The 24,583-nt window shown below is 47.0% G+C and overlaps 1 protein-coding gene and 1 long non-coding RNA gene across 3 annotated transcripts in view; one reads left to right on the top strand and one right to left on the bottom strand.

Annotated features, from left to right (window-relative positions):
- Nucleotides 1-24,583, top strand: part of CLIP2 (CAP-Gly domain containing linker protein 2) — a 107,000-nt gene that overhangs the window by 630 nt on the left and 81,787 nt on the right. The window lies entirely within an intron of this gene.
- On the bottom strand, nt 4,686-8,380 carry LOC136158565 (uncharacterized). 2 transcript variants are annotated; one of them, XR_010661357.1, is made up of 3 exons: nt 7,765-8,380; nt 7,449-7,590; nt 4,686-6,196 (listed from the first exon to the last, which is right to left on the bottom strand). It is a non-coding gene; the product is annotated as an uncharacterized lncRNA (long non-coding RNA). The 2 variants fall into 2 exon arrangements; XR_010661358.1 differs by having other exon boundaries at nt 4,686-5,853.

The raw sequence follows: 24,583 nt of genomic DNA, 5'->3' as shown, positions 1-24,583 counted from the left end.
ATAATAATGACAAATAATAAAAATAATGAGTAGTGACTATGTTTACTGTCCTCTATTAGGTACTAGTCCCAAAGTGGGTACTCATAGTATCCTCCTTTTACAAGGTGAAGAAACAGGCTTGAGAATGATTAATTTGTCTGGTATCATGGGGTTGTATGTGGTGTAGCCAACCCACCATGTTGCCAAAAGAGTTCGTTTAAAATTCTGTTTTATTGCACTTACCATATTGCATCATAGTTTCAAGATAAAATCTGACTTTAATGTCTGAACTGGAGAATTCCCTGGCAGTCCAGTCTGGTTAGGCTTCTGTGCTTTCAGTGCCGGCGGCCCAGGTTCAATCCCTGACTGGGGAGCTTAGATTCCTCAAGACTGCCACTCGGTCAAAATGATAAAAAGTCTGAATTGAAGAAAAGGATTGGAACTTCTTTATCTCTATCCCTGTTGTTTAGCACAAGTCTCTGTAAGTGTTCAGTATGAGTATCTTTAATGAACAGTAAGGATCCATGTTTCCGCAACAGCTTGGGTCAGCTGTGAGGAACAGGGTTGCTTTCTTCAGAGAGCTGAGTAAAGCCTCATGGCTGTTTTCTTTCATCATGAGTTAAAATCTATACATTACAGAGAGACGACCTTATCTTCTAGGCAGTTGATTGGTCATTCAAATAAATATGGGCTCCAGAATCTATGAAGGCTTCCCTGGTGGCTCAGACGGTAAAGCGTCTGCCAGCAATGTAGGAGACCTGGGTTTGATCCCTGGGACAGAAAGATCCCCTGGAGAAGGAAATGGCTACCCACTCCAGTTCTTGCCTGGAGAACCCCATGGACAGAGGAGCCTGGCAGACTGCCGTCCGTGGGGTCGCAAAGAGTCGGGTACGACTGAACGACTAACACATACCAGAATCTCTATTGCAAGTAATTGTTTTCTCCTTTTATCCTTTCAGTTTTCTTCCTCTCAAGAAACCCTGCCCATTATGGAAATTTATTGGGAAAGACAATACTGCTGTTCTATTCAGTTTTCCTGTGTGATTTCTGTGCTTCATCTTTCCAACCTGAGTGTCTCTTTAGCTCCTTTAGGACGTGGTACCTGCCCCTCGATTCCTAGTTTTTTCCTCTGTACGTAAATAGGGGCATGAAATTGATGTCTGCCAATTGCTTATTCCAGTTATGCAGCCAGGCTCGCAAGTTCAAGGCAGTGGGCACAATCTACCATTGTGTTGTACAGCTGGGAAGAAAACATGTGCTTCCTCATTCTTTTCAAGTCATTGCCAGCTGGGCAAGAACCTCAAATGACTCAGATTCTGAAGCAGTTTGTTCTAATGACGGTAATTACTCAAGTCTCCAGGTTCAAAAACTAACTCAGTGTTTTTCTCCCCTCCTTTTATGCAATTTCAGAAAAACTACTTGACGTTGGCTATATCTCTTCCATTCCCCTTGAAATTACTGGAGCCATCCTGTGTATTTTTAGAATCACTATTCACAGGTCCTTTATTTCTCTGCAGGAGAAAATACAAATTTTCTTGAAATCTAAACTTTTTTTGAAATGTCTCTTTGTGGTTTTTTCCCTTTGGGATTGTTCCTATGTGGTTTAATATTCGTATTTTCCTTAGAGTCAGCTATCATACACACATACACACACACACACACGTTTCACCACATATGCAGTTTAGAAACGAAACATTTTCAATAAATGTAGAAAATGGTGTATAAATCTTTCCCCTTTCCTGCTTCTCCAAAAAAGCCCTCCACTCTACAGAGGGCCTGTTTGTGCTCCCAGGACCCCAAGTCTACTGATGTGCTTGGAATACCAGAAGAATCAGAAGGAGGCGACCTTTGGGGGAACTATACCATCAGGACATTTTTTTCTTTTTTCTAAACTGAGCCTTCTGTGATTTGTTGGAATTGGGCCCAGACAGAGCTTAGATCTTAAAAACTCTGGCCACTATTTCAGGGCCACACAGCCGCCACATGGGGGGTGAGGACCAGGGAGTGATGGGGAAACCACAAGTTCTTGTGAAAGGACAAGGGCTCTCAGACTCTTATCACAAGAGGGCAATTAGAGAAAAGAGCAAAGATGTAGAAAGGAAATAAAACTGAAAACAAAATCCTTTACCTAAAGGCAGAGGTTTTCAATCCCATTTATCAAACAGGACAGGCAACAAACCTTGGTTAAAGTGGCAGCTTGACTTTGACAGGTGAAGTATCACTCACTTCCCCTGTGATACGGCAGGATCTGGGGTTGGAAATCTGGTGGCATCTCAAGCCCAGGACAGGCAGACTCTCCTGCTTCCCACCCAGTCGTAGTCTTCATTGGCCCAGAACGTTGAACGGACTTGCTGCTTTACTTTGTTTACATTGAATTTTTTTTGTTTTTTTTTAAATTTATTTTTGGCTGTGCTGGGTCTTCGTTCCTGCTTGGGCTTTCTCTAGTGTCGACAACTGGGGGCTGCTCTCTGGCTGCGGTGCTCGTGCTTTCCATGGCGGTGGCCTCTCCCTTTTCACAGCAGGGGCTCTAGGGCAGGCGGGCTCAGGAGTTGTGGCTCGAGGACTTAGTTGCCCTTTGGCATGTGGAATCTTTCTGGACAAGGGATCGAGCCCTCCTGCCCTGCATGGGCAGGCAGATTCTCAACCCTTAGACCACCAGGGAAATCCTGCACTGAAGTTTTACAAAATTGTTTGTATTTACAAAATACAAACAAAATTCATTTGTTGTTGTCCAGTGGATTTCCTTATGAATTTTAGCCATCTTTCTAATGGTGATACTGTCACTGAAATAATTGCCCTCAGACACTGCAGCCTTCCATCATCAGTACAGTCTTCCTAACATTCTCATTAGCGTGTTCCGTATTAAAAGGCTCATTATGTAGTGAAAAAGCATATATCCTAAACATAGCTCCAGTAGAAGGATTTGTCCTCAGGAAGTGCTCTGATTAGAGGTGTGGGATTCGGAAGCTGGCAGCCATTTAGCCTGACTCTCAGTTGCTGTCTAACAATATGAACTGGGAGCCTGCATCCACTGTTAAAAGCACTCGATGGGTGAGCAGGGCACGTTGGAGCTATAGGAGGGGAAAGAGACACCCAGCAGCCAATCGTGACTATGATGTGTTAGAAAAAGCACTGATAAGGGCTTTCCTGGTGGCTCAGTGGTAAAGAATCCATCTGCCAATGCGGGAGACACAGGTTCGATCCCTGATCCAGGAAGATCCCACATGGCGCAGAGCAGCCAAGCCCGTGTGCCACAACTATTGAGCCTGTGCTCTAGAGCCCGGGAGCTGCAGCTACTGAGCCCACAGGCTGCAGCTACTGAAGCCTGTGCACCCTGGAGCTGGTGCTCCGCAGCAAAAGAACAAAAGAAGCCTCTCGTTGCTGATCATCCCAGGTCGATCAGCCTCTGTCTCTGTCGGTGGCTCATCCCTTCAGGACAAGTGGAGTGTCCACTCTGGGCCAGCACTACAGGCAGCGGGGAGAAGGGGTGACCAGGACTGACAGAGCAGCTGTTCTTAACAAGCTGCATTCTAGGAGGGGAAAGAAACAATAAACAAGGCAATGAGAAGCCCTGGAGCCTCAGCTAGAGAAAAGCCCACCCAGCAGTGAAGACCCAGCACAGCTAAATATAAATAAATAAACCCCGTGGACTACACAGGCCATAGACTTCTCCAGGCCAGAATACTGGAGTGGGTAGCCTTTCCCTTCTGCAGGGGATCTTCCCAACTCAGGGATCGAACCCAGGTCTCCCTCATTGCAGGCAGATTCTTATACCAGCTGAGCCACAAGGGAAGCCCAAGAATCCTGGAGTGGGTAGCCTATCCCTTCTCCAGCAGATTCTCCCAACCCAGGAATCCAACCAGGGTCTCCTGCATTGCAGGCAGATTCTTTACCAACTGAGCTATCAGGGAAGTCGTAAATATAAATACATAAAATTATTAAGAAAAAGGAAACGCACTGGTAGGCTGTTAGGATATCAACCCTAGGGTACCACCCCACCTGGGAGGGAAGGAAGGGCTTTGCTGGGAGGAGGCATTTACCTGAGATTTGAACCCTGAGCCTGAGACCTGAACATCAGTTGATTTTGCCTGGCAAGCAAACACAACACCACACCTCCTAACACAGCACCCTCCTCCTCTCCCACTGGTGTCTTTCCTTCACCCTATTTTTTTTTCACCCTATTTATCTATACTGTACTTACCCACAATTATCTGGGTTGATTCCCTTGTTTGGGCTTGCCTGGTGGCTCAGACAGTAAAGAATCTGCCTGCAATGCGGGAGACCTGGGTTTGATCCCTAGATGGGAAAGATCCCCTGGAGAAGGGAATGGCAACCCACTCCGGTATTCTTTCTTGCCTGGAGAATTCCATGGACAGAGGAGCCCGGCGGGCAACAATCTGCAGGGTGGCAAAGAGTCAGACACGACTGGGTGACTAACACACAGCCTTGCCTTGTTTATTGTTGGTTTCCTCCTAGACTGATAGCTTGTTAAGAACAGATACTCTGCCCCGGTCACCCCTTCCCCCCATTGCCTGTACTGCTGGCCCAGAGTGGATGTTCCATTTGTCCTGAAGGGATAAATGACTGAAAGCAAAAGAGGCTGATCAGTCTGGGATGTGTGGGTGTCTGGGTAGGAGGGAGATGAGGCCTGCAGGGGTCAGACCGTGCAGGACAAGAGCAGGGAGCCCTTGGAGGAGGTTGGGTAAAAGTCACACGACCCGGTTAATGATTCGATCATTCTGGTTGCCGCGCGTCAAGGGGTCTGAGGGAGGCAAGGGTACGTGTGGAGGAAATGTGCGCAGAATTGTTTGCTGTGCTCTCTTAATTTCTGAATTGTAAACTGTAAAGCGTTTCAAATATACTGAAAATAATATCACCATTCATGGACTCACTTCTAAGACAGAAGTTAAAGCTTTGCCTCCTTTAAAAAGAAAAAACTTTTTAAAAGAAAGAAAGACAGTGTTATGGGGGGAGTTCCCTGGTGCTCGGCAGTTAGGTTAGTGTTCTGTGACCCGGGTTCTTTCCCTGGTTGGGGGAACTGAGATTCGGCAAGCCTCGAGGTATGTCCAAATTAAAAAAAAAATTAGCTACAGTGATGAAAATAAGATTTGTAAAATGAACTTGAAAGCTTGAGGAAGGAACAGGGGTTTTCAAACGTGGACATTTCACCAGTCAAAGAAATCTTAGTAATTTTGCAAGTAAACTTTCCAACGCACAAAAATTGTCTCCGGGCCCACCAGAAACCCCACACGTCCCCTGGGTGCTGGCGCTGTGTCCCGCAGCAGAGGAGGAGCACACGCCTACCGCAGTGTGCGTGCTGAGTTGCTTCAGTCCCGTCCATCTCTCTGTGGCCCTACGGACTGCAGCCTGCCCGGCTCCTCCGTCCTACCGCAGCACCAGGAGGCAATTTTTTTTTAAACTGCTCTTCAAAGCTCCAGTCCTGTTACTACTACAGATGAGAGAGCCGAGGGTCACTGAGATTCAGTCTGCATCTCTGAGGACACCGTGGCCTCTCCAGGACCTCCCTGAGAGCCTTGATGACCCGGGGTTAGGGTCAGTCTGGTCTCAGAGAAGGCGCGCCGGCCACCTGAAAGGCCCTCCCTCCATGCCTGTCTCGGCCCCACTTGGAGTCTCTCTCCCTGAATCTGGCGTCTCTGGGGATGTGGCCTGCTCCTGTCATTCCGGATGACGAGGTCACAGAGTGACCTCCCGTCGGCTCTCCCCCAGGAGTCCCAGAGAAGGCAGTCCGTTGACCAGGATATTCGCACGGTCAGTCCACGAAGGACCGGCCCTGTGTGAGCTCTCTGTTCCGACCACAGTGAGAGATACAAAACTAAGTCCCATGAGAAGCCTGTGATCCGAAGGTCCCCGCACCTAGAGAGCAAGGGGAGGGAAAGGTCATTGGTGGCAGGAGCGGCCCAGGCCCCATGGGGAGATGACCGGTGAGAAGTGCGAGTGTTAGTTGCTCTGTCGTGTCTGACCCTGGGACCCCGTGGACTGTAGCCCGCCAGGCTCCTTTGTCCATGGAATTCTCCAGGCAAGAATACTGGAGTGGGTTGCCATTCCTTTCTCCAGGGGAATCTTCCCAATCCAGGAATCAACGACCTTTGAGCTCAGCTGTCAAAGGAAGCCCAGCCTGGGACTTCCCTGGTGGTCCAGTGGTTAAGACTCCGAGCTTCCAATACGAGGAGCACGGGTTCAATCCCTGGTGGGGGGACTAAGATCGCGCATAGTGCATGGCCAAAAATAAACAAATAAAATTATCATGAAGACAAGTCATTTAAAAAAAGGAAGCACAGGTCAAGTTTAAATCAACATTCCCGAGCAAACATGTCCAGAGAATGCGTGATTTTTAAAAGTCTACACCCCTCAGTGGAAAACCTCAGGTTCCAGCCCCCAGACATTTCCGTTTAGAGGGGCGGGGGCAAGATGCCTACATAGGGCCTTGAGATGCACTTTCTAAAAGGCCTTCGTTTTTCCTCACAAGGTAGCATTTTAGAAGCGGGTGGGGCTGGGGATTTCAGAGCACCTGTCCTGAGTGGTAAGAAACCCACCTGCCAATGCAGGAGACTAAGAGACTCAGGTTCAGTCCCTGGGGAGAGAGGATCTCCGGGAGGAGGCATGGCAACCCACTCCAGTATTCCTGTCTGGAGAATTCCATGGTCAGGGGGAGCCTGGCAGGCTACAGTCCATGGGGTTGCACAGAGTCGGACACGACTGAAATGACTTAGCGACTTAACACACACACACACACACACATGCACCCCTGAGCAGCAATCCTTTAAGAACCCTCCCAGAGAACCAGCTAGTCTACACAAATGCAGTTTCAGTTCAGTGGCTTTTGCATGCAAAGTTTTTCGCTTGGGAAAATTTGAAAAACTGCTTTACGCACTTCTGGCCTTCTTAAACAGGGACAAAAGTTTCCCCATGCCTTAGGGTTTTCATGACAGGAGCTGCCTGACTTGTGCGCTGTGATGGGGTGGGAGGTGGCAACAGGGTGGGCTGCCAGCCCCAGGGCTGCCGAGTCTGCCAGACCATTTGCTCCCACATTTGAGAGCCCAGATCATCGGTCCGTTTGGATTTTTTTTGCTTCTCATTTTATTCTGTTTTGTTTATCCATCCAAGCTCTCCCCACTTCCTGCTCTCAATCAGCATGTCTGCCCTGGCCTCCGTGTGACAGCCTCTCAATCCACTCCCATCTCAATCTGGTCTGGATGCCACACTCGAGCTTGAAGTTTGTTCAGTTTCGTCCTGGCTGTCCCCGGCAGCTCAGACAGTAAAGGATCTGTCTGCAATGCAGGAGACAATGTTTGATCCCTGTGTCGGGACGATCCTCTGCAAGAATGCGTAGCAACCCAGTCCAGTATTCTTGCCTGGAGAATGCCATGGACAGAGGAGTCCATAGGGTCGCAAAGAGTCAGACATGACTGAAGCGACTTAGCACTCGCACATTTTGTCTAAAGTCTCACCACTTCAGGTGTGGTCCAGGGTCCAGCAGCATCAGTACCAGCCGGAAACAGGTTAGAAATGCAGCGTCCCAGGAATCGCTCCACTAATAATGAGACCGGCAGAACACATCTCAGTTCTCAGTAGAGTGTAGGGTCTTCTGTCCTGGCGTGGAAAGAATTCAGCGAGAGGCAGAGTGACAAGTAGGAACGGGGATTATTTGTACAGGACGCTTGTGAGAGGCACAAGCGGGCAGGTGAGAGCGTGCCGCCTCGGGAATTTAGTGGGCTACAGTTTTACAATCAAAGGAAAAGTGGGGAGGGGGAGACGACCACCTACCTCATTCTTTTATTTTAGATTTTATTTATTTGGCCGTTCTTGGTCTTTATTACCGCACAGGCTTTTCTCAGTTTTGGACCCAGGCTCTAGAATGTTCGGCTTCAGTAGTTGCAGCTGGTAGGCTCACCGCTCGTTGTTGTGGTGCTCAGGCATCTCATCGCGTGGCTCCTCTTGTTGCGGAGCACAGGCTCTAGGGACACAGGCTTCAGGAGTTGTGGCTTCCAGGCTCTAGAGCTTGGCCTCAGTCGTTATGGCGCATGGACTTAGTTGTTCAAAGGCATGTGGAATCTTCCCGGACCAGGGTTCAAACCCGAGTCTCCTGCATTGGCAGGCAGGCAGATTCACCGAGCCACCGGGGAAGCCCTCTTCCTCATTCTTGAGTAGACCTCAAGTTTCCATCAACAACCCCTCCTCCACGTCAGGTGGAGGAGCTTTCCTGTCCCTACGTGGCCAAGCCAAGACTGTCAGGGTGCAATGGCAAAGAGCAAAAGGGTGGCAGCATATACTGAAACTCGGTGAATCATCTCAGGTTTCAGGACGTCCCCTTTTCCTCACATTTTTGTTTTGCATGGGCACCGAGAGGCATGTCCTAGGGATCATTACCCTACTGAGCTCACTGGGCAGAATGTGGCTTCTGAGCCCATCACTGTTTTATTGTTTGGGGGCATGTCTCATGCTCCTGCTGTGTGATTTTGTTGCTAAGCAAGCCTGCTTGGTTGGTGGTTAAGCAAACCTGCTTTCTTAAGTGATCATTAACTGACAGCTTCTCTCATACTTTTTTCTTTACTTACAGTCTCCTAGTGGGATTAACTGTTTAAACACCTACTTTGTCCCATTACTCTGTCCCTATTAGTAAGGTTAAAATGACTGCATTTTAACGCTATGAGGATGATTGCTAAAAGAGCAGGTTTTTGCTTAAGCCTGGCTGCAGAGAATCACCTAGAGATTTTACATAAGTGCAGAGGCTCGAATCCACTCCAGAGGTTCTGATTTAATAGGTCTGGGAGCCTGGGCATGCAGCCAGGCTGAACCCCTGCTAAGGTGTCAATAAAAGCAGGGGCATCAGTGCAGGTCGGGGAGGGGGACAGTCCCAACAAGAACGTCAGAGCCAGAGGCAGGCTTGTTAGGCTGAGCTGTGGGTTTTGTCTGTTTCTTCCTTCCTGTTAGGTACTCTGGCATGGGGTATGTGGACTGTCAGATCAGGAAGCCCACTGTAAGAAGTCCTGGGAATCCTCTAGTGGTCCGGTGGTTAGGACTCTGTGCTTTCACTGCCCAGAGTGTGGGTTCAATCCCTGGTAAGGGAACTAAGATCCCACAAGCTGCATGGCCAAAGAAAGGGGGGGGGGGGGAAGGTTCTATACTGAAGAAAATTGTGTGTCCTCACAGGATCAATTAGGGGTTGATTAATTGCACTAAAAAAACCTCATTTAAGCAGTTTGACATTCCTTTCAAAGCAATTTCCCCAGGACATTATTTCTCAAGTCCACTCTTTCCATACCACCTCCTCTGCAAGTGATTCACCTGGGTCCAGTCTGGCCAGCTGCTGCCCCAGTTTGGGGAGGTATATTTGATGTCTGCCCTAACCCCAGACATGGCAAAGCATAGATCTCATCTGAAGAAGGCATGCTGAACATTTTAAACAAAGCTGAGTCCCAGCATGCCCACTCATGCTCACACCAGCATGCCACATTCCCTGGGAAGCCCCGAGGGTGTCATTTCCAAGAAGAATGTCTCACAGATGGAAATGTTTTCCTCCTACCTGAGGCAGCTGGGTGCCTCCTGCCGGGCCAGATTCCAGCAAGACCGGGCCAGATTCCAGCAAGACCGCAGCCTCTTACGCCCCAGGAAGTGTCCTGGGTGCAGAGATGTGTGGTACACAGGCGGAGGTGGGGAGGACGTGAGGAGACACGGCAAGTGTAAGGTCATAGTGTGTGTAAGGTCCTAAAAGAGTACGGTCTGATGACCATGGAGCAGATGTGTGTGTTCCATCTGAGGGTGGGAACAAGAAGAGATGGCCACAGACAAAATTGGTAATTAAGTCACATCTTCACCCATCCATCCATCCATCTATCCATCCATTCCCTCCATCCTTCCCTCCCTCCCTTCATCCCTTTCTCCACCATCCATCCATGTATCTAACCATCCATCCATCCATGCATCTGTCCATCCATCCATCTATCCATCCATCCATGCATCTATTCACCCATCCCTCCATCCCTCTCTCCATCCATCCATCCATGCATCTATCTATCCATCCACCCATTCATCTATTCACCCATCCCCCATCCCTCTCTCCTTCCCTCCATCCATCCATGTATCTATCCTGCCCCCATCCCTCCATCCACTCATTCTTCTATCCATCTGTCCATGCATCTATCCATCCATCTGTCTATCCATGGCTCCATCCCTTCAGCCATCCCTCCCTCCCTCCATCCATCCCTCCCCTCATCCATCCCTCCCCTCATCCATCTATACACCTCTCCCTCCATCCATTCATTTATTCAATAAGTATTTCTCTAGTGAACAGGGCCAGAGAGTCTAAGCCCTGTTGAAGTGTGGGATATGTATGAGGATGGGCTTCTGCTCAGCAGAAAGTGCACCAGTAAGGGAAAATCCCAAGTCTGGGATGCGGGGAGGGGGACTCTGAACCCAGATTTGGAGGAAGCATGAGGATGGTTCTTTGCAGGAAATGACACCCCGGCCAGATCCTGAGAGATGAGAGGGAGCTATTTCTCCTGGGCAAGTCTCCCTCGCCCCCGAGACCGGGCTGCCCTGGGCACCAGGAAAGGGTGTAGTCCTTGCGAACATCTGGGGTAGAGGGGCTCAGAGGACAGTTGAATTCCACAGAGGTGAGTTCACACCCGGTGGAGCAATTGGAAGAAGCAAAGGGACAGTGCCTTGAGAAGGTACAGTTTGGGGGAGTGACGGGCGAGGAAGAAGGGGCGTTAGGAGCGCTCTGTGTAGCGGAGACAAAGGATGCCGGCAACAGGAAGGGCAGGTGAGGGGCTGGAGAGCCGACCAGGCACTTCTGCGAGGGCCAGAAAGCCAATCGTCCCACACCGAGGAACGCGGATGAAGGGAGTCGACGACTGGGAGATCGGGATGCCCCGGAGGGTTAAGCGGCATCCGGTCTGACTTGGAGGGCACGGGAGTCCCAAACCCGGTCTCCAATCAGGAGGGAGAGCCTGCACATGCCCCCCAAACCCAACCTATAGAGGAGATGGAGGTGGGCGGGTCCCAAGCAAGCATTGTCCTGGCGGCCACCACTCTGGACAGTCCCCGATCAAACGCCACCTCTCCCCCACTAGCCGCAAATGTTTACATCCTGTTTAGGCCGAGGCCTCCTAGGGCCTCAGTTTTCATGAATAAAAGATGAGTTTCCAGGCCGAGCCAAGAAGGGGAAGAAACCCCCGCCAGCTGGTAGGGACCAGAGACAGTTTAGCGTTTCGGTTGCTGTCGCCGGCCGCGTGGTATTTGGAGGAAATTTGAATTGGCCGGGTCAAGGTGACCCGAGGCGGGAGATTTGTTTTTTTCTATACTATCTGAGGGTTCCTGGATGTAAACTACTTGCAGCGCACGTACCCTGAACTTTTTTCATAGGGCTGTTCCCTGAGAAACTTAACACTCTGGTTTATCCTTCAGAGATGTTAGTCAGAGCATCTTAGAGCTGGAGAGGGTGTTTAGAGAAAATCTAGCACAGTCTCCTATTTTAAAGAGAAAACAGGCTCAGACGGCAAGGGGCTTGCTCAGCTGATCAGTGAGAATCTATCTCACTTCCCTGTCACTTGTTTCTTTCCACTGCATCACACAAAAACTTAAAATGAATACTGTATTCTTCAGAACAGTTTTAGATTTACTGAAAATTAAGTAGATAATACACAGTTCCCCTATAACCCAATTCCTGGGGGCTGAGCATCCCTTATTGTTAACATCTTGCTTTAATATGGTGCCTTAATTATAATTAGTGAACCGACATTGATACCTTATTATGAACTAAAGCCTATAGTCTACATTGAGTTTCATTCTTTTTTTTTTTTTTTTTTTGCCACACAACGAGGCTTGTGGGATCTTAGTTCCCCAACCAGGGATTGAACCTGGGCCCTTGGCAGTGAAGGCACAGTTCTAACACTGGACCACCAGGGAATTCCCAAGTTTCACTCTTTATGTTCATCGGTTTATGGATTTTGACAAAGATGTGATGTCGTGGATGTATTCACAATGACAGTAGCAGACACAATAGTTTTGGTACCTAGAAATCACCTGTGCTCCACCTGTTCAATCCTCCTCCCTTCCAGTCCCAGGCAGTCACTCATCTTTTTGCTTTTGCCATGGTTTTGCCTTTTCCAGAATATCCTGTAATTGGAATCACACAGTATATGGCCTTTTCAGATCGGTTCTTTCATTTGGCCATAAGCGGTGTATATGGGCTTTCCAGGTGGCGTTAGTGGTAAAGAATCTGCCTGCTGATGCAGGAGACATAAGAGATGTGTGTTTGATCTCTGGGTCAGGAAGATCCCCTGGAGAAGGAAAGGGCAACCTGCTCCAGTATTCTTGCCTGGAGAATTCATGGACAGAGGAGCCGGATGGGCTATAATCCATAAGGTCGCAGAGTCAGACACGACTGAATCGACTTAGCACACAAGCACGAATGAGTGATAGAGATCTTATAGGCTGATTGAATATTTCACATCCTTTGCTCCTTTCAAAGATGTGGAAATTCCTGGAAAATGACACAAAGTTCTCCGTTAATTATAGAGATGAATTCAGGTTGGTGCCTGGACTTGCTTCTTTGAGTCTCAGCAATTTTTCTCTCTTGTCTTTCTGATGACTCCTCTTTAAAAAGAATTTCTTCACCAGCCTTTCTTGTCATGAATTTTCGCCTCTTACTTGGTCTTGTTCTCAGTTTCGACTTCTGTACAAAACCTTAGTTGGGAGAAGTTTTGTTTTTTTGGACATGGACTGTTTTTCCTACGCCAGGCTCAGTGCTGGAAGCTATTTCCTGCGACATTTTATTTAATCTCTACAAGTTTGTAGCAAAGAAATCCTTCTTCCTATTTTTGTACAGGAGAAAACCAAACAAGTTCTTGATACATTAACCCACAGCCAGGCAGCTAGCAAATGCCTGGAATGGGGGAGTGGGGGGTGGGCAGTGTTTGAATCCAGTTAGATTTAGGCTTTAAACTTTCACTGCCTCCATTGTTGTTTGTTGTTCACTCACTTAAGTCACGTCTGACTTTTTTGCGACCCCATGGACTGCAGCATGCCAGGCTTCTCTGTCCTCCACTATCTCCCAGAGCTTGTTCAAACTCCTGTCCACTGAGCCGGTGATGCCATTCAGCCATCTCATCCTCTGTCACCCCCTTCTCCTCCCGCCTTCAATCTTTCCCAGCATCAGAGTCTTTTCCAATGAATAGGCTCTTCGCATCAGGTGGCCAAAGGACTGGAGCTTCAGCTTCAGCATCAGTCCTTCTGATGCATATTAGGGTTGATTTCCTTTAGGATTGACTGCTTCGATCTCCTTGCAGTCCAAGTGTTGCAGGAAGGGGGACCCCTTCCAGGGCCTGAAACTGGGCTCTTGTCTAACACTCGGAAATGAATTGTCCGAGGAGACACATGTTGACAAAGCAAGAGATTTTATTGGGAAAGGGCACCCGGGTGGAGAGCAGGAGGGTAAGGGAACCCAGGAGAACTGCTCTGCCGCGTGGCTCGCAGTCTTGGGTTTTATGGTGATGGGATTCGTTTCCGGGTAGTCTTTGGCCAATCATTTTAGTTCAGAGTCTTTCCTGGTGGCGCACGCATCGCTCAGCCAAGGTGGATGCTAGCAAGAGGGATTCTGGGAAGTGGACGGACAGGTAGTGTCTCCTTTCAATCTTTCCTGAACTCTTCCGGCTGGTGGTGGCTTATTAGTTCCGTATTCCTTATCAGGATCTCCTGTCATAAAACAACTCATGCAAATGGTTACTATGGTGCCTGGCCAGGGTGGGCGGTTTCAGTCAGTGTGCTTCCCCTAACAACTCCCCCCTGAGAGACTTCACACTCAAGATGCTTCTTGGGAATTGGGGCGAAGGTCTCTTTCTTCTGTAACTTCTTCCTGCTGTGCCTGGGCGTAGGCCTGCCTAGTAGAGTGGAAGTCTCTCTCTACCTGATCTAAGTTGGGGTGTTTTATATCTGAAACCAGCTTTCACTCTTGTAATAACAGTGACTGAGTTTGAAACTGTCAGTGCCTCTCAGAGGTAAAATAGACAGGGGCCAAACAGGAGACCTAACAGGATGGTCATCACTGGTCCCCAGAAACAGGAGGCACCGCTGGGATGATTGGCGGGTGGTCAAGCAACAGAGCTGTGTTCTAAGAATCTTATGTTTAGTCTGAAGTTACCATCTTTCACCTGGGTGGGGGCTCTAGTTCTGTAGAAGAACTCAAAAGACATTGTTATGCATATATTTTTTTTGAGTCGGAACCAGGACCCGTCTCAAGGCTGTACCACCGTTTGATTGTTTCCCCTCTGTTTCTGTATTTTTTTTTTTTCTTCTCTGATTGGTAATTGTTTGAATCTACCCTTTGGAACTCAGGGAAGGTCAAGGAGGCTGAATAAAGCCTATATTTTACAGTTCAGTAGATCTGTACTCCAGAGTCGCCACCCCGCGGAGTCCTGTTTAGTTTTATTTAGGGAACAGGGCAACTATGACTGTGATAACTTTTTGTCAAAATGGGGCACAGGACCGCCTCAGCTTGGAGAAGAGACACTGAATTGGAAGTATTCCTGAGTTCCAAGTCCTAGATTTGAGCCTTGTATGATTAAAATCTCAATCCCTTGGTCTTCCATTTTGTTGTAACATACCCAGTTAGTAGTAGCTGGAGAAGGGATAACTGGAGTTTTAATAGACAAAGTAAATTTCTTTCTTTTAGGAGAATAGGCCTGAAATCCAGTCTGGACCTGGCACTTCAGGGAGACTTGTAGCCAGGTGGCCAGTTGCCTAGTTTTATAAAAAGTAAGGTAGAAGTTACTAGCTTCCAGCAGACACTTTTGAGAATGGTAGCATCTAAGCCTGACACGACTCAGAAAACTCCAGTGTTTAGCAATACAATGTCTAATCTGAAATTACACCCATAGTAACACCTGGTTATTTTTCAGGATGTCTGAACCATAGCTGAGTACTCTATTTTGACTTTTAATTTAAAAATTTTTTCTTTAATAGCCAAAGCAGATGGCACCATTAATGATGTCAGTGTTTCTCTAGGTATGAGAAGATGCAAGAATTGGGACTCATAAAATCTCTTGAAAAGATCTAACTATCTGAAGGCCTGTTCTGCCAGTTTTTCCCAGAGCACGGAGCGCCTCATTCCTGATCTTCACCCTGAACTCCTTTCAGGGCCGTTGAAAGTCAGCAGTTGCAGTGGCCATGATATAATCACTGTAGATGTAGATGGCAAGTGTCAATCTTCAGTTGGCAAAGCCCCTTTTTGCTCACAAACTTGACAATGACTTTGAGGGGGGCATTTCATGACCATTTTATCCCATGGTGCTCAGAATGTCCATTCTCAGGTTTGGCAAAGATTTTGTCGACCAGCCTCTCAATGTGCTGTTACTGGATTAGGCCATAAAACAGTATCTAAAATTCTCTGGACCACCTGTCTTACTAGCCTCTGGTCCAGGAAAACATTCCCTCTTGTTGCTTTTTCTCATATCTAGAGTTACACTGTCATCATCATCGATTTCATAAGGAACTATATATTATTTTATCAGAGGCCTCAGTCACACATTTGGCAGTGTAAGAAACAGCAATTTTGTAAAACAGGTGAAATACAAAGAACATAGCCAGCAGTATTAGTAAAGTCACGAGTAAGACTTAAGAGCTTCTATTAGATGTAGCCCAGTATATCCCAGGTCGTCTGACTTAGTCTACTCTGTACGAATCTTTATCTTTCAGGGAAATTATACATTGGCACCACCATCTATAAGGCACACAGCCCAGTTTTCTAGTGTTACTAGACTGGTTATCTTTAGTATGATTTAATTGTTTTTAACACAGAGACTTTAAACCTAAATTACCATAGCTTAGTGTTATCTACATAAATCTATCTCATAATTGTGGGAGACTTTTTTCTTTTGCTAAAACTTCTTGTGTTTCTCTGATTGAGCTTGAGGAGTAGAAAAAGGCTCAAATTTATGGCCAGAGTCAGAGTAGGCATTATTAATTGGCCCAGTGAAGGGATCCCGTCTGGTAGTATCATAGTAACCTGAATATGACTATAATTTTTTTAAGTAAATTTCCTCAGGGCCAATCAGTTAGAGTCTTGTAGTAGAGAAATTTATCAAGGTAACCCGGAGCTAGACACAGATAATTGGTCACAAACCCAACAATCGGATTGATTTTTAAAACTAGCATAGTATCAGGCCTGTGATAGAAAAGCATTTGATTTATATGCAAAAGTCTAAGAAGTCAAGAAAACATTATAAATGATCATATGAATCAGGTCCAGCATCTTGGACAAGCTGTCTACCTCTGATGTTGTTGTCTTCTCATCCTGGTGTACTGTAGTTTCTCTTGTTTGAACATCATTTTAAGGTGAGATCAGGTCAGCTGTCTTCTCTATAGATTAATCCAGTGTAGGGGCCTTTGGAAGTGGGAATTAATCTAAGAGTTAATTTTCTTCAGTTTCATTGTGCAAGAGTTAGTTAAGAGTACCTGATAAAAAGTCCTTCCATCCACGTTGGAGACAGTCCCTTAAATTATGTCTTTTTCCAGTCCTGGTTGCAGGTCATGAGGCATCCAATTTTCATCCAAAGATAGATTATTGAGGTAAGCTTCAGAAACAAACTTAGGGTGTTCTTTAAGAATTTAATTAAATTTTGCATTAATATCACATAACAGCAAAGGACTATCTAAGAAATGAGTCTTACTACATGCAGACCTCCATGAACAAACTGGGATTTAACATTTTTTGAAATATTTTTTTTTTCCAAAGTTACCCTCATTTTTATCAAATATAACCAAATTAAGGCTATTTTGTTTGCAAAATAGGTCTGTTCTCACTAATTTTGGTCTGATGATTTATATAACCATAATTGATTATAGACTTTTTATTTTGCTGAAACACCTATAGAATCTCAGACTGAACTTTTAATATAAAACAGGGCTGGGAAACTCACACCAAAGGCTTATCACAGATTTTGAATAACAAATCTAGGTGAACTCTTTTCTTTTTAAGGTCTCAAAAATTCCTTGAGATTTTTGTACCTGTTAGTGAGATAACCTTTTTAGCTCATTTGATAAACTTACTGGAAACTTAAGAGTTTCAAATTTCTGGAGGAGTCAGATAGAGAGAAAATATAATTGTTTTGTTTATAACGTAATTTTACCAAATTATTTTTATAATTAGTTTGAGAGGAATGTTTTCCTTACTCCCGGAAAACACAAGATTTAAACCTGTAATTTTTCAGATAGAAACCATAAAAATTATAAGCATATTCGCTGGTTCATTCAGTCCTTTGTTAACTTTTGTGAAGTCATCAGGTTTCTCATTAGAACACCAAGACATATCAAAATGTTAAGAACTCCATATAATTTTTAGGATATCTGTATTAGTAATTTTACCATACATTATAACATGAGCAGATTTTTTTGCTCATTCGATAATCTTTTTCATGTAATTTAACCAACCAAATAAACACAGTTTAATATCTCTCTTTGGGATGTTTCAGGGGCCCTCTGAAGCACCCCAAAGTTAGCTAGAGGTCAAAGGAACTTTAAAAGAATTCGATTTAGGAATTTTTATCGAAAAGATCAATTAAAAGCGTTTAGAACATTTGGTCAGATTTAGTCAATGTTGATGGCTGTATCATTTAACTTGTTGATATGTCACAATGGGCGTAAATACCAAGGCTCAAGGTCTAGTGAAAGTCAGCTCCGCCATCTTGGACCTAATTGGCTCTAAGCAGTTTTCTTACACCCATGTCATTCCTAACAAAATCTACTTATCTAACTAATTGTAATCCAATTTTAGAAAATCCTGATTATGCATAACTCTTTTTAGTATTTTTTTCATACTTTTTTACTGAAATCACTCTTCCTGCTTTCCTTTAGCAACCAAGAGCTAACTTTTATATTAGCATTTTATAGATTGATGAACATAAATACCAGTGATAAATTCTAAAACCCTTGCTTTCTTAAAACATTTTAGGATGGCATCAAACATTATTCATTTATGGTCCCAAATCTCTTTAGTTTTTCTGTAAAAGGAAGTCAGTGTTTAGTAGTAAATGTTTTAAAATCTTATTTCATTTGGAAATGACCTAATTATTTAATAGACTTCTAATACTTAGTTTAGCACAACCCTTAGAAATTTAAGTTACGCCAATCTGGGGAGACTATTGTAGACAGATATTCTTAAAGAATACAAACTCATATCTCATTTACATTTTTTAGAAGTTTCTTCACTCGAGGTAATTTCCTTGTTGACAAACTTGTAACAGATATAATATTTAACTTATATTAAACCTAGGTTTAATCTTTTTCTTGATGTTAATTACTCTAAGACATGTCTATATTAGATAGGTCAACAAACAAACATTAATATCAGATATTTAATACTGAATATTTCCCAGTTCACCTGAACCTGGAATTTATTGTTTAATTTAGAATTATTTGATTTGTAAGCGCTTACCTTCTTTTTTTTTTTAAGCCAATTAAATAGAGCTCATTTACAAATTAACCTAAAAAATATTACCCAGAGACAAAAACATACCAAGACATATTTAGACAGACACACTGCAAGATCTAGCTTCATTTTCTAAGTTTGGTCATGAATTAGATATTACAATATAAAATTTAAATAACATTTTAAAAGGCTTTTTCTTTTTTCTCTCAGTCTCAGGAGTTAGAGATGGTCTAGATAAGTGTTCCTGAGAGCCCTGGTCTCAAGGCACAGGGAAAGAAAATCAAGTTTTAACAAAATGGCGGCAGGTCTAAATGGTGGCTAGACAAAGCAAAACGGCCGTCACAAATCACGACACAGAACAGAGTTAAAACGCACACATATAAACCTGGCAGTCCTCATCAGACACTCCCTTAAATACAAGAATGCAGTCTCTCAGAAAACCTTCTATAGAGACACAGAACTTGAGATGTCTTTAAAGATTTCAAAAGGAGGAAAGGAAGCCAGGTTGAAAGAAGGAGGAGGAGGAGGCGGGAAAGGGGGGCAAAAGGGGTGGCCTTACAGACGTCTCCTGCCACCTGCAGACACCCAGGCGTTACGGGACTTTTCCCTGGGCTTCCAGAGAAGGGAGGACTGGAACTCGGCCCTACCAGAAACAAGACCAGAATTCGAGTTCTCTGCCAAGAGGAGGTGATCAGTCTCCAATCCACAGCTCAGGCTGAGGCCCTTCGACCAGATTCCTGCGTCCAGGACCGGGGGACTAGAAAAACGGGAAGGATAGGAAGGGCTAAGGAGAGGAAAGAGAGAGGGAAGGGGAGGGAGGTCAATAAAATCTCTTGTTCCTTACCGGTCGGGGCACTCTGGCCAGTTGTCCGCGTCAGGAGGAGACCAGGGACAAAAGGGTCCCAGTCGCGGCCGCTGGGTCTGGTCCATTGGCAGGCAAGCTGGCCCCTGAGTACCCCGAGTGGTCAGGATGTCAGTCTCAGCGAAGAAGATGTCCCTTCGTGGTCGCCATTTGTTGCAGGAAGGGGGACCCCTTCCAGGGCCTGAAACTGGGCTCTTGTCTAACACTCGGAAATGAATTGTCCGAGGAGACACATGTTGACAAAGCAAGAGATTTTATTGGGAAAGGGCACCCGGGTGGAGAGCAGGAGGGTAAGGGAACCCAGGAGAACTGCTCTGCCGCGTGGCTCGCAGTCTTGGGTTTTATGGTGATGGGATTCGTTTCCGGGTAGTCTTTGGCCAATCATTTTAGTTCAGAGTCTTTCCTGGTGGCGCACGCATCGCTCAGCCAAGGTGGATGCTAGCAAGAGGGATTCTGGGAAGTGGACGGACAGGTAGTGTCTCCTTTCAATCTTTCCTGAACTCTTCCGGCTGGTGGTGGCTTATTAGTTCCGTATTCCTTATCAGGATCTCCTGTCATAAAACAACTCATGCAAATGGTTACTATGGTGCCTGGCCAGGGTGGGCGGTTTCAGTCAGTGTGCTTCCCCTAACACAAGGGACTCTCAAGAGTCTTCCCACAGCACCACAATTCGAAAGAATTGATTCTTCTGTGCTCACTGCTTCCTTGGATGGCCTTAATTTTAATTTGAATCCAAATAAAAAGTCTCCCGAGTTTCCCCTGGTTTCGAGTGGGGCGACAGTGTTCGTAACCTGAGGAAATATTTCTTGTGGGAAAGAAAGTTCTGGTTTAGAACTGCTGACGGAAAACAAAACAGGAAGTCAAGCATTCCTGGCTTCAGTGACCATCTATGAATCTGCTAGAATCTGGCCCTGCCGTGGGCCAGGCTGCAAGCTTCACCCTGGGCCCAGAGGAGAGGGCCGAGGGGCTCCCGTCTGCAAAACAGCCCGGGCTGGATCTGCCTTCCCACGGGGGTCAGGAGTCAGGGAGGGGGTGGGCGACATCTGGACTGAAGCCCCAGGCTCGGGAGAGAGAAGCCGGAAAGGCAGGAACCCTGGCTGCCCCATCTGCATAAGGAATGGGGGAGGGGACCCGGGGAGGGTGGAGACAGGGCTGATGGGGTGATGAATCAACATTGGGGGGCGTTTGGAGAACCTACCTGCCTGCCTGGGGCCTGGTGGACCCTTGCAAGGCACTGGAGTCATTCTCTCCCACTGTGTCCTGGGCCCCTGATAAATTTGATGGTAAATTTGACTACGTGTGTGTGTGTGTGTGTGTGTGTGTGTGTGTGTGTGTGCGCGCGCGCGCGCATGCGGTTGGGCGCTAAGTCGCTTCAGTCCTGTAGGAATCTTTGCGACCCCGTGGACTGTAGCCCACCAGGCTCCTCTGTCCATGGGATTCTCTAGGCAAGCGTACTGGAGTGGGTTGCCATGCCCTCCTCCAGGGGCTCAAACCCCAGGTCTCCTTCATCTCCTGCATTGGCAGGAGGGTTCTTTCCCATTGGCAGGCCACCTGGAAACATATTTAAACCTTCTGTCCCTTCACAGACATGATAAACAGAGTTGAATAACAAGCCACAAACTAGGAGACAATTTGTCAATTCATGAATAATCTGATGCCTTCTCTTTAAAAACACTTTCTTCACCAGCCTTGTCAAGTGTGAATAATCCTGCAAATCATTATGAGAAAAGACAAACCACCCCATAGAACAGAAGCACGTGCATGGATAACTATTTCACTGTGGAGGAGACTCACATGGCCCACCAATTTCGGTTTTTGCTTTTTTGATTGTACCACAAGGCCTGCAGGATCTTAGTTCCTCCACCAGGGATTGAACCCCTGGTTCTCAGGCAGTGAAAGTGCAGGATCCTAACCACCCGCTGAACCACCAGGGAATTCCCAGGGGTCGTACAATTTAACTCAGTTCTGACACTCTCTACCTGGAGTTAGCACTGAACCCATAGATTAAGGGTTGAGTCCCTCAAGAGTGTTCCAAAACCCCCCTACACACCCCGCCACCGAGATGGTAGTCATAAGTCCAGGTTGTCATCTGTGCTTCTGATCAACTGACTGTAAATTGGCTGTTCCCACACATCCTCCCCACCTTGGGTTCAGTCATTTGCTAGAAGAGCTCACAGAACTCAGGGAAACACTTACATTTACTGGTTTATTATATAACAGAGGATGAGATGGTTGGCTGGCTTCACCAACTCGATGGACGTGAGTTTGAGGAAGTTCCGGGAGCTGGGGATGGACAGGGAAGCCTGGCGTGCTGCAGTCCATGGGGTCACAAAGAGTCAGACACGACTGAGTGACTGAACTGAACTAATAGAGGATATGATAAAGAATAAAGATGAATGGCCAGGGACTTCCCTGGTGGTCCAGTGGCTAAGACTCCGTGCTCCCAGTGTAGGGACCTCCTGATTCCTGGTCAGGGAACTAGATTCCACCACTGCAACTAAAGATCCTGCATGCTGCCATGAAGGTCAGAGATCCCACATGCTGCAACTAAGACCCAAATAAATAGCGCATCCAAATAAAGAAATAAATATTTTTTTAAAAGATGGATGGTCATATGAAGAAATACCTAGGGGAGGACCAGAGAGGTCCCGAGTACAGAGGCTTCCATCCTCATAGAGTTGGGGTGCATCACCCTCCTGGCACATGGATGAGTTCTCCCACCCAGAAGCACCCTGAACTCCATACTTTGCAGGTTTGTATGGAGCCTTCATCATGTAGGCACCACCAATCATTAATTCCATTTTCAACCACTCTCCCCTTCTTGGATGGTGGAGTTAAAAGTTCTAAGCCTTTATCATGGCTTGGTCTTTCTGGTGACCTGCTCCCATCCGGGAGCTCACCCAGAGTTGGTTCATTAGACTGGAAGACACTCCTGTCACCCAGGAAACTCCAAGGGTTTCAGGAGCCCTGTGTCAGGGACCAGGGATCAAAGACCAAGTATCGGAGCAAAATATGCTGCTGGTACTCTTCTCACTCAGGGAACTGTAAGAATTTTAGGAGTTCTGTGCTGGGGACTAGGGGCAGAGACCAATATATTCTTTATATTATTTTACACCCACCCATTAGCACCCTGATCTGGAGATTCCACTACCCCATCCCCACCCTTGTCTAGGGACCCTCCGCCCCACTCCTACCATGCTCTAGATACCACCCTCCACCTCACCCCCTCCTCTGGTCTACAGGCCTTGCTATGGCTCTGGTCCAGGTGTTTCCATGAGGTTCGAGGGAGGAGACCAGGGTCAGTGTGCTGACCGGAGGCCAAGGGACCAGAGGGCGAATCAGTCCCCGACCGGTGAACTGTCCCCAAGGCACCCGCGCTCATGGGGAGCTGGCAGGCACGACAGTGGGGAGGTGGCGTTGAAAAACACACAGGGCCTCAGGCAGTAACTCGGGGAGACTGAAGCTGAAGGCTGGGTGTGTGCAGGCACCCCATGATTTGAGAGATGGAGGCCCTTTGGTAGATGATGCTGGGTGACCTTCAGTAGATGATATTCTCTTTCTTTAATATTTATTTATTTGGCTATGAAAGTGAAAATGTTAAGTCGCTCAGGCATGTCTGACTCTTTGCAACCCCGTGAACTGTAGCCCAGCAGGCTCCTCTGTCCATGGGATTCTCCAGGCAAGAATCCTGGAGTGGGTAGCCATTCCCTCCTCCAGGGGATCTTCCCGACCCAGGGATTGAACCTGGTCTCCTGCACAGCAGGCAGACTCTTTACCTTCTGAGCCACCAGAGAAGCTAGGGAGGGGTGTGTGGGCTCTTTGTTGTGGCATGCAGGCTTCTTTAGTTGTGGTAGGCGGGCTCAGTTGCCCAACAGCATTTGGGATCCTAGCTCCCCGACCAGGGATCAAACCACGTCTCCTGCCTTGGAAGGCAGATTCTTAACCACTGGACCACCAGGAAGTCCCGATGACACCCTCTCTGACTTGCTTCTGGGGCCTCTGGACACTTCAGGGCATTGTCTGGGAGGATGGAGTTGCAGAGAGAAAAGAAGCACATGGATAGGGGTGGACTTCCGGACCTGGCTCCCCCCACCGCCCTGCCCCGCACCAGCACCAGCTCTGGGATGTTGTGGGGAGGACTGGGAGAGCTTAGCCAGGAGAAGAAGGAGCTTTTCTGTGTGTGACGGGGAAACTGAGTCAGGGAGCTCTTAGGTGTCTTGCTCGGAGCCCCGTGGAAGGTTTGTGCATAAGCTGCTTTCAGCTCCCCAGGCTGGGGGAGGAGGAGAGGAACCAGCTCGCTGATGACATTCACAGACACCCTCCCTCCTGCCAAAGACAAAAAAAGGTTCCTTCTCCTCCTCTCTTCCCTGCTAAATCTTGCTCAGAGCTGCCCACTCGGAGCCAGCATCGTGGCTTCTGCCTCTCCTTGTCTGGCCAACAGGAAAAGACGGGCGTGAAAATGCTTTAAGGCTGCAGCCCCACTGCCCTAAATCCCCGAGCACACGACCTGACTTCATAGCCCCACAGCTGAGATGTAGACGTGACCCCAAGCAGCCTGACCATGCCTCCATCAGAGCACTCAGGCTTTGAACCCTTTCTGTCTGTCCATCTGTCTGCGTAGGCACAGTCAGAGCCTGTCATTCCCATTTTGCAGATGAGGAGACTGAGGCTGCCCCTCCACCCTCACCTCAGTCCCAGTTCCCTGTGGCTCTGTGGGCGGAGCCCTTCAAAGTTCCTCTCACATCTCTTTTGAGTTGCTCCCCCTGCCTGGCACACACTTATCCTTCTAGACACTTCTGGGCTGTCTCCTTCTCTAGGAAGCTGCCCTTGGCTCCATTCACCAAGAATTCGATGTGACCCAAAGCTTTCTGCCCACAACTTCATCAGAGCTCTCATCAGCTTTATACCAAGGTATTTGTGCCTAGATCTTTTCAAAGCAATTTTGTAGACACACACTGGGCAGAAAAGTGACAAAGGTATTCAAAAGCAGTGAAAGGAGTTTTGTGGTTGGGACACTAGCAGTTTGAATGTGAGTTCTAACTGCTGTCTATTATGCACACATGGACCACATCTGTGGGATGAGGGACCAGTTTGTGAATGATGAAGCCACAGGGGCAAGCTTTAGAGAAAGGAGGCTGTTATTTGAAGAGGGCTCATGGTTTTCCTAATGATGTTTTGTCTAATTGTACTTCATCTTTCCTGCTGAAAAGAAACAGGGGTTGGACAAATGACCTCCTAGCTTCTCCCCAAACATCTGGCTCATAGACACTGGGGTAGAAGGACACTAAGGCTCAGAG

The sequence above is a fragment of the Muntiacus reevesi genome, chromosome 2, assembly GCF_963930625.1.
Source record: "Muntiacus reevesi chromosome 2, mMunRee1.1, whole genome shotgun sequence".
Taxonomy (NCBI): Eukaryota; Metazoa; Chordata; class Mammalia; order Artiodactyla; family Cervidae; genus Muntiacus; species Muntiacus reevesi.
Note: the sequence above shows the minus strand (reverse complement) of the source record. Positions and strands in the feature narration are given on the sequence as shown.